The following is a 17,187-nucleotide window of genomic DNA, read 5'->3' on the forward strand; positions in this document are numbered from 1 at the left end:
ACCAATCACAGGTTCGATTGGGGGTCAAGGTTTTTGCGATTCGCACTTTCCAGATCTTTGTAGAACGATCAACTTCCGCACAGATTCACTTCACCATCTATTACATATACACCTGCATTTGAAATTTGTAAAAGAAAATTTTTGTTGGCAACTTATTGAAGACTTATTGACCGTACATGTACAACTTACAATCAGTTTCTATTAGCATTCGATAGTGCTAAAATCAAGATGCCGTTGATACATTACTAAGGTTTAGATGATCCTCTAGCAAACCTCGTAACCACCTGACTGAATTCTCAAGTGATCGAATTGCCAAACCATTTACATTTGTCCTATTCATATGCCTAATCCAAATGAATACTGCCTGCTATTATCTAAAACTCTCTGGTGTATTCATCAAGTCTTGCTGTGTAGCATAAATCTATTAATCATCATGATACACCAAGACCTGAGTCTTGTAGGACATAAAGTGGGAGCAAAAGTGACGAAAGAAAAAAGAAATCAAAATTTATCAAGACAATATACCTCTTAAAATATGCCTAAAAAAAGCTTATTTCAAACCAAACCTAATCAACTACTCAATTAATTTCATGGCAATGACCAAACCAGCATGCTAATGAAGCACTTTGTGAGTCCCCCCAGGTAAAAGAGTTTTACCTACAATCATAAAAAAAAATTTATTAGGGGTTCCGTCAATTTCTCACATGAGTTTGGAGGGTATGCCCCCGCATATAAAGCGGTGAAAAAAGAAAAGGAAACCAACACTCGGACTTAGTTTGTTTCGCAAAAAAATGTGACGTTTCTGGAAAATATTTTTCAAGAAACCATTTTTCAGGAAAATGACTTTATTTTTTGATGTTTGGCTCAAACATGGAAATAAGTAGGAAAATATTTTATGTTGTTTGGAAAGGAAAAAAATTTCTAAGAATAGACATATACTATTCGGAAGCTAGTGACTTTGGCCGGGGTGGTCGAAGAACCTGGCATGGGCAACGGGATCTCGAGCTCGGCCTCTGCAAACTCGGGTCTATAGGTCGAGCCCGAGCCAGATCCATCGAGCCAAAGCAAAGAACACTATCGAGGTCTTGAGCCCGGTAACATTATGGAACTTTTTTGGAGAAAACCGTCCATAGATTATTCAAATTAACAATCTTAGCTTAAAATATATGTTTAGTCATCTGGAACACCAACACAATGTAACTGAGCACCAGCCTAGGGTGCTTGATTACTAGTCTGATGTTTATTTGGGGCTCGATGTTGACAACATAAATTGTTGATCAATGACAAAAACATGTTATTGTTGGGAAAATCCTCTATGTTGTTTTAATGATAACAAAGGCAATAAAAAAACTACTCATGTGTGTATGGGTTTATTACCGGGTGATAGATACACAAGCCGCTATGTAGATGATATCCTATCAGGTGTGATCCTGAGTGCTCTGTCACCATCGAGTATGCTCTACCGATATGGAAAGATAACTGCCAATATTTGAGGTGAATAAGGTATTAGGTATGAAGATGTCTACAAGTTGGAAGGATCTCTACAAAGCTAAACAAACTAGATAGACCTTGATTTAGGGAGAACAAGCCGAAAAAGAACAATGATGTTTGTGATGCTTGGAAGTACCAAGATAAGGTAAACAGTTGAATAGACCTTGATGATGGTGAACAAGCCTAGAACGATAATGTTCGTTGAAGCTTAGAAGGACTGCACTCGTGAAGGTGAATAGCTTAGTAGAGTCACAATTGTCAATATGCTTGGAAGGACCAAAAGATAGAAATGCAGCACATCGTTATCGTGCCAGCAAATTGTTGGCCGGAGTAGTTCTCTTCAGATGAGATGGGAAGACTATGACGGTACTGATTATCTTTGTGAGTTTAGTGAAGACGAGGAATCATCAATGATGCTAATGTCCTTGAAGGTCTTTGGATGCTTCCTCGGTCAATCAGTGAAGACGAAGAATCTGTAGGGATGTTGATGTCCTTGGAAGTCTTTGGAAGCTGATGAAGCCAAGAGGATCATTGGAAGATTGATTACATGTCATTCTACACGGTTCATCAGTAGACAGCATCAACAGACTGATGATAATCAGCAGTCCTGATTATGGGTAAAGGATCATGCTGATATCAAATCCAAGAAAGTGCTGGTCATCTGTTCATCTTATTGGAACATTGATCTAGATGAAACAAGCTGTACAAAGGCTTGGAATTCGCATCGGGAGCACATGAGATGAATCGGAACAGTTTTAGTAATTCTGACAAAAGACAGACACTGACAGGAGTAGTCTAACAGGTTTGGGAAACTACCACTATCATAGAGAGCCGTTCTGACACTAGTGAGCGATAGAAAGCCATTGTGTTGATGGCAACAGTAGAATTAATGGCTACTTCATGGAGCTAAGTTGCAAATGGTCATCTAAGGGTGAGATGGCTATACATATGCAATATAAGAGTTGTAGTGAGGTTGGGTGGAAACGAACAAATCAGTCTATAGCTTTTGAGTCTTCTTCTTTGCTTTGCTTTGCTTTTGTTGATAGTGACCATGTGGCTAATAATGTCTCTATGTGATGCAACTGAGTTGTAATAGCAAACAGTCAAGTATGCAAGTGTGAGCAGTGGTTGTGTCCTGATACTGTGATCTATTATGTGAAAGGAACAACACTTGCTAGTTGTAACTTGCAATGCTGATTACTAGTGGATTCCAGGCTTGTTTTGGCTGTTAGTCTTGGGAGTGGATGTAGGCTTGGGGATAGAGCCGAACCACTATAAAATTTAGTGTGCTATCTTCTAATCTTTATTATCAACTCACCTAATCATGTTAATCCATTCATCAACAGCACTCATGATTATGTTAAACTGTTTTTGCTGCTGATGAAGTTTAACTTGTTGTATTCCGCAAAAGTTCTTTATAGTTTCGCATTCAATCTATTCACCCCCTTTAAGTTGTATTGTTAGCCCCAACGGTCCTTAATTTTTAGAGTTATTTTGACCGTGGGTCATGTAAATCAGTTGGGTTTGAAAAGCTAAGTTATTGTAAGGATTCATCTTTAGATGCATGACACGACTTTAGCGAACAAGAAAGAGTTATAATGATGTGGTCTTACTATATAAGTATGGATTGTCAAATTTTGTCTATTCAAACCCCATTCAATCGGAAGAAAGTTGGTCCGTAAGTAAATTGATATGCAAAATTACACTAAAATTCATTCCTTCACCTAAATTTCTCATAGAAAAATATAGATAAGTTGACTAGTGTATGAGACATTCTTTCGGCCGCCACACGAGAAAGGTTGGCCATGATAAACATGAAACAAGTAAAAGGAAGTGTTAGAAACAACAGAGAATAGAAGGAAGAAGAGAACACAACACATTCTCATTCCGCATGGACATATATAAGGTAGTCCTTCCAATTCATGTATTTGATGCATCTTCAAGCAAAGACTCATTGCACGCTAAAATTCCAAAAAATACATGCCCAATAATATCCATGCTATAAAAATAGCCTCACAGCACTAACAATAACAAAATAAAAAGAAAGAACACATATGAGTCTTCTGGCAACAGAGCTTAGTAAAATGTATCACTGATTATATTTAACTTTGCTTAGAAATTTCTCAATCTATACTTTTTGAAGTTTTGCACTTTTCACCACGAATGCCTTTTTCAGTGTTTTCATTCTCAACTAGATAGTCAAAACCAGAACCAAGGGTAGCTTGTTGTAGAGTATGGAGTAATTGACATAGTCTTGACCTAACGACTTAATCGCTGATGTTATCTTTCCAAGTTGTTTTGAAAGTGTTCTATACTTATCATCATTGTCAGCACATTTTCGTCTACTGTGAGACCTCTTTTCAGAAGGCACCATAGATGAAGAGCTCATTGAAGTCATTGTCTAAATCAACAGGTGAGGAGTCAACCTCCTAACTTATTGCACATCAATATCTCCAAGTTGCTTCGCTAAGCTTGGGTGGCCATATCTTTCTAGACCATCAATAATACTTAATGGCTGTCGGAAGTACACAACTGCATTTAAAGTTTAATAGCTGTCGGGAATACACCACCGCTATCCGGTGGTGGTAAAATCAAAATGTTTTTGATAAAGCGATTAACTGATTCTCTAGGAAACCTCATAAGCAGTTGATAATATACTGCTGTATTTGAACAAGGTAGACACTATTCCATTCGTAGCTTACTAATGAATAACCGAACCTGTTTGTGTTACTTAAAAGGTAGCTGGTAATACTATACACTATTTATTTGGTTATTTAGAAACGATTCAACGACCCCACCAGCAAAATTTTATAGCTCATCGTGATGTAAAATTTCATTTCAGGGTCAAAAAGTTATTAACGACTTTTCTTCGTGATCTACTACCAGATACACATTTGAAGATGGTTATTGATGTACTTCCTTGAGCACGTTGCTATTTACTTGACTAGCCTACTTGCGAAATTTCAAAGGATCTTCGTAATACGCTTCTTGACAAACTGCCAAGTGCGGTGTGGTATGTCATTATCTTGTTGGTAAGTGACGGGCTCACTTATTAAATCTAAAAAAACTTGGTACTCTACTATTGGATACAAAGAATTTACTAGGAATTTGTCTTTGCAAACTAGTTATTTTGTTCACAAGTGAAGCCGTAACAAGTAAAGAATATAATCAATTCGTAATCTACTAGTAGAAAAATGTGCCCACTTGTAAAAGCGAATGATTGTTCATAATTTAAAGGATAATTCAACCAAATAGAGCGACTATTTCATTAGTATGTTACTGACGTATAGCTGTTGGTATTCATGAAATCAAAATAATGTAAATAATCTACTAAGAATTTATAACGGCTAAATAGTAATTTTCTTCTAAGTTACAAACTGCTAATTAACCAACACACTAGTAAAGTAAGCAATTCGTAATCTACTAATGGAAAAATGCCCCGCTTGTGAAAAAGAACCATTGTTCCTATTCTGCAAGGGTATTTCAACCAAGTAAATCGATTATTTTCTTAGTATGTTACTGCTAAATTAAATGTTGCTGTTTGTAAATTTGCAACGGTGTTAATAATCTTCTGAAATAGTGCTAAAATACTTATTTTTTGCATAACTTACAACCATTGACCGGCATTACTAGTAAAGTATAATGTAATTCGTAATCTACTAGCAAAAATACATGACACTTGTAAATGCAAACGATTGTTGGTATTGTACGAGGGTATTTCAACTTGGTAAAATTGATTATTTCGTTAGTATGCTACAAATAAACGTCATTACTCGTCAAATCTCGTAACAATGTTAATAATCTACTCAGAATTTATAGTAGTGAAATATTTAGGGCCACCCTTTTTCCACTCCTAGTTTGGCTAAAACACTCCCAACAAAATGTTGTGACCAATTGTTTCTTTTCCAGGTCCCACTTTTCTTCATCTTTGTCCTTCTCTCTTTCTCTCTCCTTTTACTTTATTTTCTTCTTCGATGTTTGAGATGGTTTTTACGTTGTTTTTCATAATGGGTGCTGGATAAATCGATTAAATTTGGAGTTTTGGTTAATGGTTGAGTAATGTGGTAATTTTCATTGTGATGGGTTCAAGTCAATGAAATTTGAAGGTATTTTTTCTTCTTTCATCTCTTTTTTTATTGTCTAGGAAAAGTGAGTATTGATTCATTCCTTGTTTACCATTGAATATGATTAAATTCTAGGGTTAATACTCCGAAAAACCCCAAGCTGGTACACCTATGACGAATTTACCTCAAACTAATTTTTTGACCACCAAAAATCCCAAACTGGTAGACTTGTGATAAATTTACTTTCTATTAATTTTTGTTAAATTTTACCATCAAACTGCTGAGTTTGATTACATGTGGTAGTTGACGAGTGTACCAATTTAGGGTTGTACTATACATGTATAGTAAAACCCTAAAAATCATCTAGTAATTGGAATAAGATGGGTATTTAGAAATAAGCTGGATGACAAGGGAAATGTCACAAGGAACAAAGCAAGGCTTGTCACAAAAGGCTACTCACAAAAAGAAGGCATAGATTATAATGAAACTTATGCACCGGTTGCCAGGTTAGAAGCCATAAGGATACTTTTAGCTCATGCTTGTTTCCATAACTTTAAATTGTTTCATATGGACGTGAAAAGTGCATTCCCGAATGGCTACATCAAAGAAGAAATGTATGTAGAACAACCACCTGGTTTTGAAGAACCAAGAAAGTCTGACCATGTTTATAAACTTAAAAAGTCACTTTATTGTCTGAAACAAACACCCCGTGCCTGGTATGAGAGGTTAAGTAATTTCTTTTTGCAGAATGACTTTGAGAAAGGTAAAGTTGATACAACTCTATTCATTAAAAGAAAAGGTAAATATTTCTTAATTGTTCAAATTTATATGGATGATATTATATTTGGATCCTCTAATGAAGTGCTTTGCAAGGAATTTTCAAAGTGCATGCAGAATGAGTTCGAGATGAGCATGATGGGCGAACTAACCTTCTTTCTTGGACTACAAGTGAAACAAACCAAGGATGGAACTTTCATTTGCCAAGAAAAGTATGCAAGGGAGATTGTGAAGAAGTTTGGATTGCAGAATAGCAAGAAGACGGATACTCCAATGTCTAATTCATCCAAATTGGACAAGGGTGAGAGTGGTAAACAGGTTGATCAAAACGTGTATAGAAGCATGATTGGATCATTGCTATATCTTACTGCATCTTGACCTTACATACTATTTAGTGTCTGCATGTGTGCTAGATTTCAATCTGACCCAAAGGAATCACATCTTACAGTAGTAAAAAGGATAATAAAATACATTGGAACTTATTCAATGTTAGGTCTTTGGTATTCAAAGAGATCAGACTTTACACTTATTGGTTATTCTGATGTTGACCTTGTTAGATGTAAAGTTGACAGGAAAAGTACTACAGGAACATGCCAATTACTTGGGAATATGTTGGTATCCTGATACTCAAAGAAACAAAGCACAGTTGCACTTTCTACAGCAGAAGCAGAATATGTGGCTTTGGGAAATTGTTGCACTCAAATTCTGTGGATGAAGCAACAATTACAAGATTTTGGAATTGAAGAATCAAGTGTTGCAATCAAATGTGACAACACTAGTGCTATCAATCTGACCAAGAATCCAATTCTTCATTCACGAGCCAAGCACATTGAAATCAAGCATTACTTTATTAGAGATTATGTTCAAAACGGTGATGTGAATACTCAATTTATTGATTCTAACAATCAATTAGCTGATATATTCACAAAACCTTTAGATAAATCTTCTTTTGAATTTATTCGTAATAAGTTATGCATCACTAATCCTTTCGCTTGAAGATTTTTTAAGGCAAGAACTTATTCAGACTCAGATCATCTAAGTCTGAGCGCCATATTCAGACTCAAAAGAAAGGTGAGTCCCTTATTTCAAATTTTGGCAGGCGTATTTTAATTCTGGTAGGAAATTCTAGCAATATCCAGACTCATATTTTATTTTTGGAAGAAAATCATGTACGTATTCTTACTTATCAAATATTATTATCTATTTGATTACGTGTACTTAAAATATTTCTGTCTATTTTTCAAAATTCTTGAAAAAGGGGTCTCAATATATAACTTCAATAAGCGGTTTTATTTCTAAAAACCGTCTTCTTCTTTTTATAAAAACCCTAATAGGAACCCAACTGTTCATTCCCGGTCCTTCGAACTCCTCAGACCTTATTCCTCCTCTTTCACAAAGATCAAAACTTTCTCCACTAGAAAACCTTTGAAATTAATAAAAAAAATACACGTGAAATAATTTATAAAAAATGACGCTCAAATAATCAATTTACTTGAAATATTTTAGGATTCCTTACCAAAAAAAAAATAATCAATTTACTTGAAAGATTGGGCATGCATTAGTAGTCTCTAGAAGGTGTAAAAGCAATTGTCTTATCCCTTCACCACCTGTCATCCTTTAGATTGCCTCCTGTCGTCATCCAATAATTCACTAATAGGGCTACCTATGCGTAGTGTTTTGTCAAGTTCCATCTTTCGGATGACTCGTGTTGCCATCCGGTAACCACGTTGCTTTTAACAGGGATACGCGTTGGGAGCCAATTGATTAGTGAAAAATTATTTAGGGTTTTATAATAATTTATGTCTAATTATTTAGAATCTGTTTATTTCGTGAAAAATAAATAATTTAAAAAATATTTTTCTAAATATAATCGGAAAATATTTTCATCGTTCACGAAAATAATTAGACATAAAATATTGTCAATAATGAAAACGTTTTTCATTAACTAATTATTTGAAGCGATCATTTTTAAAAAAAAAATAGTTTTCAAATCATTCATTTTCTACGAAATAAATGGAGCCTTAATTATAAAAAATATATATTTTTTTAAATCATTCATTTTCTGCTAAACAAATTGAGCTTTAATTATATTTTGTATTCAATATTGCATAATTCATGAGGTTCACTGGGCTACATAACAAAAATGTAATTTTCAACGTGTTTTGTGAGAATCTGTTTGGATCCAATATTGGAACAATATCTACCCAAATAATTAAAAAAAAGTCATTGATTAACATTTAGTGAGAGAACTTTTGTACTTTTATTAGCTAATGAAAAAGTTTTCATTATTGATAACAATTTATATGTAAACATTGCCATGCATGATCAAAAATATTTTTAGTTCATCCATTTTTTTTTTCATCCATTTTTATAAGCAATAAAAACTATTATTTTTAGAAATATATTTATAATTTTCTTTATTTTTGCAAAATAAAGGATATGGGTGGTGATTGGTTCCTGGTATGGTCTGATCCCACCTAAGAACCGGAAATTGGATCGAGAGGATCGGTTCCCAAAACTAGGAACCGACCAGTCTAGTCCGGTTCGGTCCAATGTAACCAGTAAGATAAAAGTGCTTGCTGTTCAAAAACTTCTTTCTGCCCTCTGCATTAAGCAAATGAATTAAGGCTCCATTTATTCAATATCGAATTCAAAATATAATTAAGGCTCCATTTATTTCGCAGAAAAATGAATGATTTGAACAATATTTAAAAAAAATGATCGCTTTAAATAATTAGTCAATGAAAAATATTTTCATTGTCAACATTATTTTATATCTAATCTAAATGGAGCCTAAATAATTTAATATTTGTTAAAAATGACAGTGTAAATTATCTTATATCCGCCTGGAAAGTTTCTTTCATTGACTATTAACATGAGGTTTTCTATGATGAAGAAGTAATAATGGTTTTGTCATAATTAATTAGTTATGGTATCTGCGGATTGAGCCCCACATAGTCATAGATGGAACTTATTTTTTTTTGGAATTTGTAAAAGTCTTCAAAGAAACGATTTTTTTATTGATTAAATTAATTCCTTTGCGGACAACGTGAGCTAGGAACTGACTATTCTTCACGATTATTTTTCTATTGCAACTGCAGGTTCATTACTTCGGACTTTGCATTTCGAGAGAAAAATCTGTCCGAGTCCGAGCAGATTTTGCAATTATAAAGGTTGCTAGATAGAACACATATATCTATTTATAATATTTAAAACCAGAGAATGTCCAGCTTCCATTGATTAAAAACCTTAACCAAAGTTTCAAGTAATCTTTACGTTTGGGTCTTCAATACACACAACCGACACACTAGTTGTGTTACATTAAAACAATCCTATGAAAATCATAAAATATTGTTAAATCATTTTAAAGCAAAATGCTAGGGTTTTGGTTCTCAATTATCATCTCTTCGTTTAATCTTGCTTCTTTTTTGTGGGTAGTCTAACTAATGCTCACGATTATTATTTATTGGTCTCACCCGTAGCTATTGTTAGCCTTGTCAAATGGGTGGATCGAGTTGGGTCGAAAATGATCATACCTAAATTGATTAATTTAACCCGTTTTGATCAATTTCTATACAATATAATCTAATGACCTACACCCGACTCAATCCATACCCGATCAATATTGACACAATTCGGGGAAAATTATACCCAAATTGAGATGAGAGCACGGAGTGAGCGAACGGGAGATCAAGTGAGGGTGAGAGAGAGTGAAGAGAGAAAAATAGAGATGAGTTAGGTCTCAGTAAGTTGTGAACCCATTTATTGAATATAACTAATCAATATAACAACTCAGCTCATCAAATATTGATTAAGAAATAAGTTGATCCATTTTGACAAGTCTAGTTGTTATTTTACTTGTATATTTCTCTCAAACTTGTAAATATAATGGAAGGCTAACATCGAGACCATAATCACGATGAATTCCTCGGGATCTTTAAAGATGTTATGCTTTGATATCTAAGAAAGCTTCACTCACACGACAGGACCAACTCCACCACGTTTCTTCCTCTTCAATTCGTCAGTCATGGCCAAGGACGCTGAAGGACAAAGGCAAATATTGATAAAAATTTTGTTCCGATGTTACTGTAAAGGACAAAGCAAAGTGCAAGGGAATATAATAGCGTACATATATGAAGTGTCAAGTAAGAATTCTTAATGTCACAAAAGAAATAAATTAACAAAAATCGCAGTTCAAGAACTATTTTGTCTTCTCCCCGATCACTGTATTATTTGTTTTGGCTCCTGAAATAAAATAATTTCCCGGCAAATCGGTGAATCAATTGAAAATTAAAAATAAAGTCTTCAAGCAACGATTTTTATCATCAAATTAATTCCTTTGAGTACGTACAACGCGATATAAACGGTTCGGCGATGATAGCGCATCACGTACGCATCACCACCAAAGTCAAAAAGCTGGAGCGCGATTCGATGCGGGGACGTGCAGTGCGCACCTTGCGTATTTATTTCCTTTCTTTTAACATGAGGACACAGAATATAAAATTCGATGCCCTTTGTTGGAAGGTGCGTGGAACCATTATTGCAGGCGTAATATGCGGAAGTTGCGTGGAACCTAACAAGCAATACTGAAACATACTCACATGCAATGCTCCTGGTGCTTTGATTGAGATTTTGAGATCCAGCGCGACTTGACTTTATTTGCTTTTTCTATTGATAAAAAATTAAACAAAAGAGAAAACCAACGTGCAATACAGATGCTCCCTACTTGAGTGCGTGAGCATATTCTCCACCAACTAATTTCGATTAAAATATAGATTGCGATAGTGCCCAATCACTTTTCGCAGGATGGATGTGTCGGGTCGCTATCTCATACCATTTATAATATAACATAAAGATAGCTAGTGATCATCACGAAAAAAAAATTATATAACATACTTTCTATCACTGCCGTGTTCTCCACCAATTCTAAGCCTTAGACATTTTAGGGATAATAATACAAATAATTTTTAAATTTTGATCCAATATATAATATAATCTATAAATTTTTAATCTATTCGATATAATTCATGTACTTTAATCCAATATTTAATGTGATTCATGAACTTTTAATTTATTAAATATTGTATTTGAGCTTTTACTACATGTTTTATGAAAATGTTCGATGTAGTCTTTACATTAATTTAAGATCAGTGACAATATTGAATATTTTCATATAATTTATGGACTAAATTGAACATGTACCAAAAGTTTAAGTTCTATATTGAAAAAATTAATAGTTCAGGGATCACATTATATATTGAGCTAAAGTTCAAGAATCACATTAAATAAATTAAAAATTTAAGGATCACTCTACACATTAAGCCAAATTTAATGACCATTTGTGCTATTTTCCCGACATTATATCACCGACATAACAATGCACTCTATTGCGCGTGCTTGCTTTCTTGCCATCCAACGGTCAAGACTCTTCCTGCCGATGGAACCGATGCGGTGCATGCTGCGCGGAAAGGGCAAATTATCGCGCGCGTGATTTCTGCTGCAGTAATGCGGGAGGGGAGGAGGCGCGTGGAACTGGAGCCTCTGCAGGTGACTTTTTGACTTTGACCTGCTTTTTTTCTATTAGTAAAAGAAAAAGGAATAGAGAACCAACGCGCATTGCTCCTGGTTGGTAATCATACTCTCCACCGCTAACTAATTTAATCAAAAAAATTAGATTTTCTCGTTTTTTCGCGGGACAATACCATAAAAAATCCTAAGCATGCCATTTGTGCAAAAGTATGTGGGATAAATATGTCACAATAAATATAATTTGAAGTTTTTGGTGTCACAAAAAAGTTCAAGGTAAATTTGTTATGAGTAACATAATTTAAGATTTTTAGTGGTATAGTCCCTTTTTTCGCAGCCACCATCTAACTCGTCACCCTAAGATGAATCAAATCTTGAAATCAAGCATGGTGCAAGAATATATGCAGTATACTTCTATCAAACACATATGTAAATATATAAAGAGATAGAAGAGTTGCACATAGATTTGTATAGTGGTTCGGCTTAAATCAAGCATACGTCCAATCTTCTAGACTAATAGCCACCAATAGACCGGATTCTATTTATAATCCTTTGAGAGGTTACAATGGCTTGTGGCTTCTACCCAAAGCTACTAATTCCCTTGCACTACTACAACACTCTTATACTTTTCAACAAAGATTACAATTAGTAAAACACTTTCAGTGACACTAAACAATTTTCTCAACAAGAGTATAAGAATAGGTATCTCTTAGTTTCTCGTGATTTGTGTATTTCTTCAACGTATGCTGATCTTCTTATATTTTCTTCAAGATCCATACCAACAGTCGAAAAAATCTTCAAGATGATCAATTCAGTCATTAAGGATAAGTTCCATAATCACTGGGAGATTTGATCGCCATGCAGTCAGATATTCTTAGCATTCACGAGACTTCCACAAATTTAACTGCCTATGTTAGGAAATAATCCCTCTTGGCAATATGATTCTTATAGCATTAAATTTCTTTCCATATAAATCTCCTGAATTCTGATCATGTGGTTATCTATCTATTAATATTCCTTTAGATTATTTCAACAAAGAATGTCTAGGTCTTAATGATATGATGTGTTACAATATGCATGTTCTTCTCAGGCGATATAACGGATCGCTTCTATCAGCAACTGTTGAGTCTATAAAGGCTTCCCACCATGTCGTGACCTACCCCTTGAGAGCTGCCTCAGGAAAGTAGATTTAGAGGTATTTTTAGGGGACCCTCCCTAAGTTCATATCTCACGTGATATTAGTTGTTTAAATATATGTGTTCGATAGGAGTCGCCACTAGCCATTATTAAGGGTCAACTAAAAACCCTAATCGAGATGCAGAAATGTCATCTCGAAAATATACGCAACCGGAGATTCTTAGGGATCGGGGACTTGATTGCACTAGTTTTTCAGCTAATGCCCTTTCGGTACCTAAATTTGACTATTTGCTAACCAAAATGTCAGGGCGGTCCTTCACTAACGGAAAATTCTAAATTTTGTCCTAACCATTCTAAAAGAGAAAAACAATAAACAATGTATTTAAAGTGCGCAATCAAATGAAAATGCACAAACAGCGACCGAACGTCGTCTCTAAAAGAAAAGACAATCACAAATTCCCAAAGAAAAACCCTAAAGGCTTACTCAATTTTGGATTCAATTTTTGTTCAAGCCTAAAGTGTTTAGTGAAAGCCCTAAACTAAGAGAATTCTACATTTTTTTTTAGCTTTTTTCCCATTTTTTATTTTTTATTTTTATTTCGGGAAAAAGGGAATTCGGACCGGGTCAAGGAACCCGGTCCAATTCTCTTGTCTGACCCGTACCTTGGGGTCTGAACTCGGATCAGCTTTTGGGCTCAATATGAATAAGGCCCAAATTATCAAATTTCGCCTGGCCCGATATTATTTTAGCCCATGTCTATTTTTTAATCCAACATATTCAACCCGGCCCAGTCTGTTTATTGGATCCGACCCAGCTTTCATGATATGCCCATTTTATTTCTTTTCTGATTTTTTTTTTGTCTCCTTTTTTTATTTTTTATTTCTTTTTATTTTTCTTTTTTTTCTGGTTTTCTTCTTCCCGAGACCTGCATGGAAAGAGCTTCTTCACCGAAACGTCACCAAAACCGTCGGGAATCTATAACCCTCGCCGTCGGCCATCTATTCCAGCCACCGCCGAACTTCCTTTGACAACAACTTACAGCCGCCGTCGCCCCTCATCACACACCGGCCACAGTTAAAAAAAAAAAAAAATAACAGAGCCTCTTATCCAATCGGTCACCAATCTCCATCTAATCAAACATGCTAAATCTAAACACACATACACACATATATATCAAGGGAATAGAGAACTAACAAGGGATGGCCTCCAGCCGCAGGCATCTCCGGAATCGAAGGCTAGAGAATAGCGACTCGAAACTCATGTGTCTCCATGGATGATCGGCACCGAAAATCGCAAATGCGTAACATGAAACAAAGGGTAAAAACGCGGAATCAGACTTAGTTATGCAGTCAATGAAGTAATCGTGCATATCTCTAAACATCGATCACACGAAAACTAGTTTCAGCACTTCTCTCAGACAAATTGTCGAGCAGGTCATACGCAGTTTAAAATATAAACTCTCAGTTTGGGTTCAATACGATTCTCGGCTCGAATGCGATATAAATAGACCTCAAACCATGATTATTTACAACAAATCAACCTCGATGCGTCGGGATTTTCGTACAGATTCATCAAGTAAGACTCGGTACCTCTGCACTCAGTGATGATGCAGGGGAAAACAAGAGCATTGAAGGGAGAACTGAGTCTTACCTGGTTCGTGCGGCGAGAAAGAATCGCCGGAATCAGCAAACGAATGAAGCCAACGATCACTTTCTCCCACGGAATCTTGATCGCGAAACCGAGTAAATATGGCAAGTTCGGTGCTCCTCGAGCGACCGGCGACGAACTCGATTTCAGTCGGAGCCGATGGTGATTCCGGTGAAAATACTCTCAAAGGCCCCCACGATTCCCCTCTCCTCTCCTCTCTCTCTCTCTCTCTGTAATCCTCTCCCCGTCGAGCAAACTCAGTGTGTGTGGGATCCCTCTACTCCTGTGATGGTTACAGCGGGTTTTTAGGTGGTGACCGGAGATGGTAAGCGATGGATTCCAGCCGAGAGAGAGAGAGAGAAAGAGAGGAAGTTCTCTCTCCCCCTTCGGAGTTCCAACTGATTCTGTTCTTCTGCCCCCCATAGCTGAGCCGTTATCTCTAAAGGAATCTAAAAACCAATTCCGTTAGCCCTTCTCCAGCTCAGCTTCTAGAGGAGCTTCGATTTTTCGGGCTTTGATCACCTGTTTGTGAGACACGATCTTGTTATGTTCCCCCCGCATCGCCCGCGAGCTCTCCCCTCTTCTTTTATTCTCTTTGCTAAGATGAAGTGCAGAAGGAGAGAGAAACGGTGAAGAGAGGTAAAAACTGGGCTGGGCTTCTTTTCTTTTTCCTTGAAAATTCCTTTTTATTTATTTTATATTTTCCACTCTCGTGGCCCTTTTTTTTTTTTTTCGTTCTCTCTTTCTTTTTCTTCTTCCTTTTTTTGTATTTTTTTTACTATTTTCCAATTTTTTTTATTGATTTTGATTTTCTTGATTTTTTTATTTTTTATATATTTTTTTGAAATTAGGTGTCAACGCGCCATTTATTAACAAGCGTGTTGCCATCCGCTTTATCTTCCTTTGTATGAATACACGACCATATGAATTGTTCACCTTATTATAGTACTTCTAAATTTTCATGAACCGCCTGTTCCTTGACTTGTTCACTCTAAATAAGGTTCTTCCGATCATCTTTTGTCTTTTACTTCAAACTTCAGGTAATCAGCGGCGGTAGCATTCTCTTTATATTTGTTCAATCCTGAGACAAGACAACATTTGCATTTATCCGATAATTGATAGAACCAGATGATTTTATCAACGTCAAAAAATCATAAGAGATTTTCTCCATAAGGTAAAGTTTCCGTGTGCTGCAATAAATGATGGGAGGCTTCTCTTGGTTATATATAGAAGGGCTCTCTAGGTGTTGTGGCGTGCCTTTGAGGACCGAAGAAGAAGAGGGTCATTACGTGATTGTCCTTCGCGTGAATTTCGTTCATGAATTACAACCTTCGTTATATCGCTTGTTTTACTGTCGAATTTTGTGTTGCTTACCCGTGGACGTAGGTCATGCTGATCGGAATACATAAATCCGGTGTCTAATTTATTTCCTCTTTCTGTCTATTTTATTCTATCGCTTGTTCTTTATTTACAAGAAAACGCGCCCAAGAATATGCTCTAAACTTGGAGCTAATGTTCCATTGATGGAGAAGATAGTAGTTGTGAATAAAAAGTCACCATTCTATTCTCCACCACGTCCAACGCAATCTCGGGACACCCTAGTCTTCTACACTTCCCAGGAGCTTTAGGTCTTCTTGTCAAACAATTTTTCTTCTAAAGTCTTTGAGAAGGTCATGCATCAACATCCTTCGTTATCATCTATCTTTATCAACGACATGCTAGTAAGGAAATTGATCTCAATTCTCGGGAAAAAAATTCAACGCTTTCCACATACAATTTGGATGGAAATCTTAAGCAGTAAAAAAATCCAATATTAAGAAAAGTTTCTCTTTGTGCATCCTCTAGCATTTCAAAACTAATCTTTAATTTGTGAAGGACATCTTGATTAGGAAGTAAATCTATATTCTTCAACTTATCTTTCCAAACTCATTTACAAAAACCAAAAAAAGAAGAACTGATAACCTCGCGAGTCAAAGGAAGTCCGCTAGCTTTGCAAATAATATAGTGAGAAATATGATAGGAGTCGTGTAAAGGGTGCTTACTAATGGGCTGAAGAGCATGGTGATGGCGTAAATGAAACGGGAGACTTGAAATTAATGTACTTAAAAGAACGATCGAACGAAAATGCAACAGAGACTCTGAATAATTGAGCATGTCCTATCGATTTTCTTAACCACATGCATATCTCATCACAATGTGATCATAAATTGCCTTAATTTAGCTTCTTCTTCTTTCTTTTAACGCGAGCAGATTGCTCATATTCAATGAAATCATTCTTTCTTTTAGATCCTTCAACTATACTGTAGTCATCTTGAGACATTTCATTTTCCCTATTTCTGTCCGATCCCCCTCTTTAAAAGCACATCACGTGGGAGAAAATAGGTCACTGGACGAAAGATTATGCCGGTTTCGATTCCAAAACATTTTAAGGGAAAAAAAGACTATAAATCAAGGTCTTAGCAAATTGCTATTTGGGATGAGAAAAAGGAGCAATAAATCGTGACGTCCTTTTGGAGGAAATGTGCTCGGGGCACGTGCTACCCC

General features: G+C 35.8%; 1 pseudogene; it reads right to left on the reverse strand.

The window, feature by feature from the left end:
- Positions 1-10,146: 10,146 nt before the first annotated feature.
- The window catches only part of LOC115685282 (3-hydroxyisobutyryl-CoA hydrolase-like protein 2, mitochondrial), an 88,003-nt pseudogene continuing 80,962 nt past the window's right edge, over positions 10,147-17,187 (reverse strand).

Source organism: Syzygium oleosum, unplaced genomic scaffold (genome assembly GCF_021117445.2).
Source record: "Syzygium oleosum isolate NSW1041296 unplaced genomic scaffold, Sole_v2.1 Sole_v2.04, whole genome shotgun sequence".
NCBI lineage: Eukaryota > Viridiplantae > Streptophyta > Magnoliopsida > Myrtales > Myrtaceae > Syzygium > Syzygium oleosum.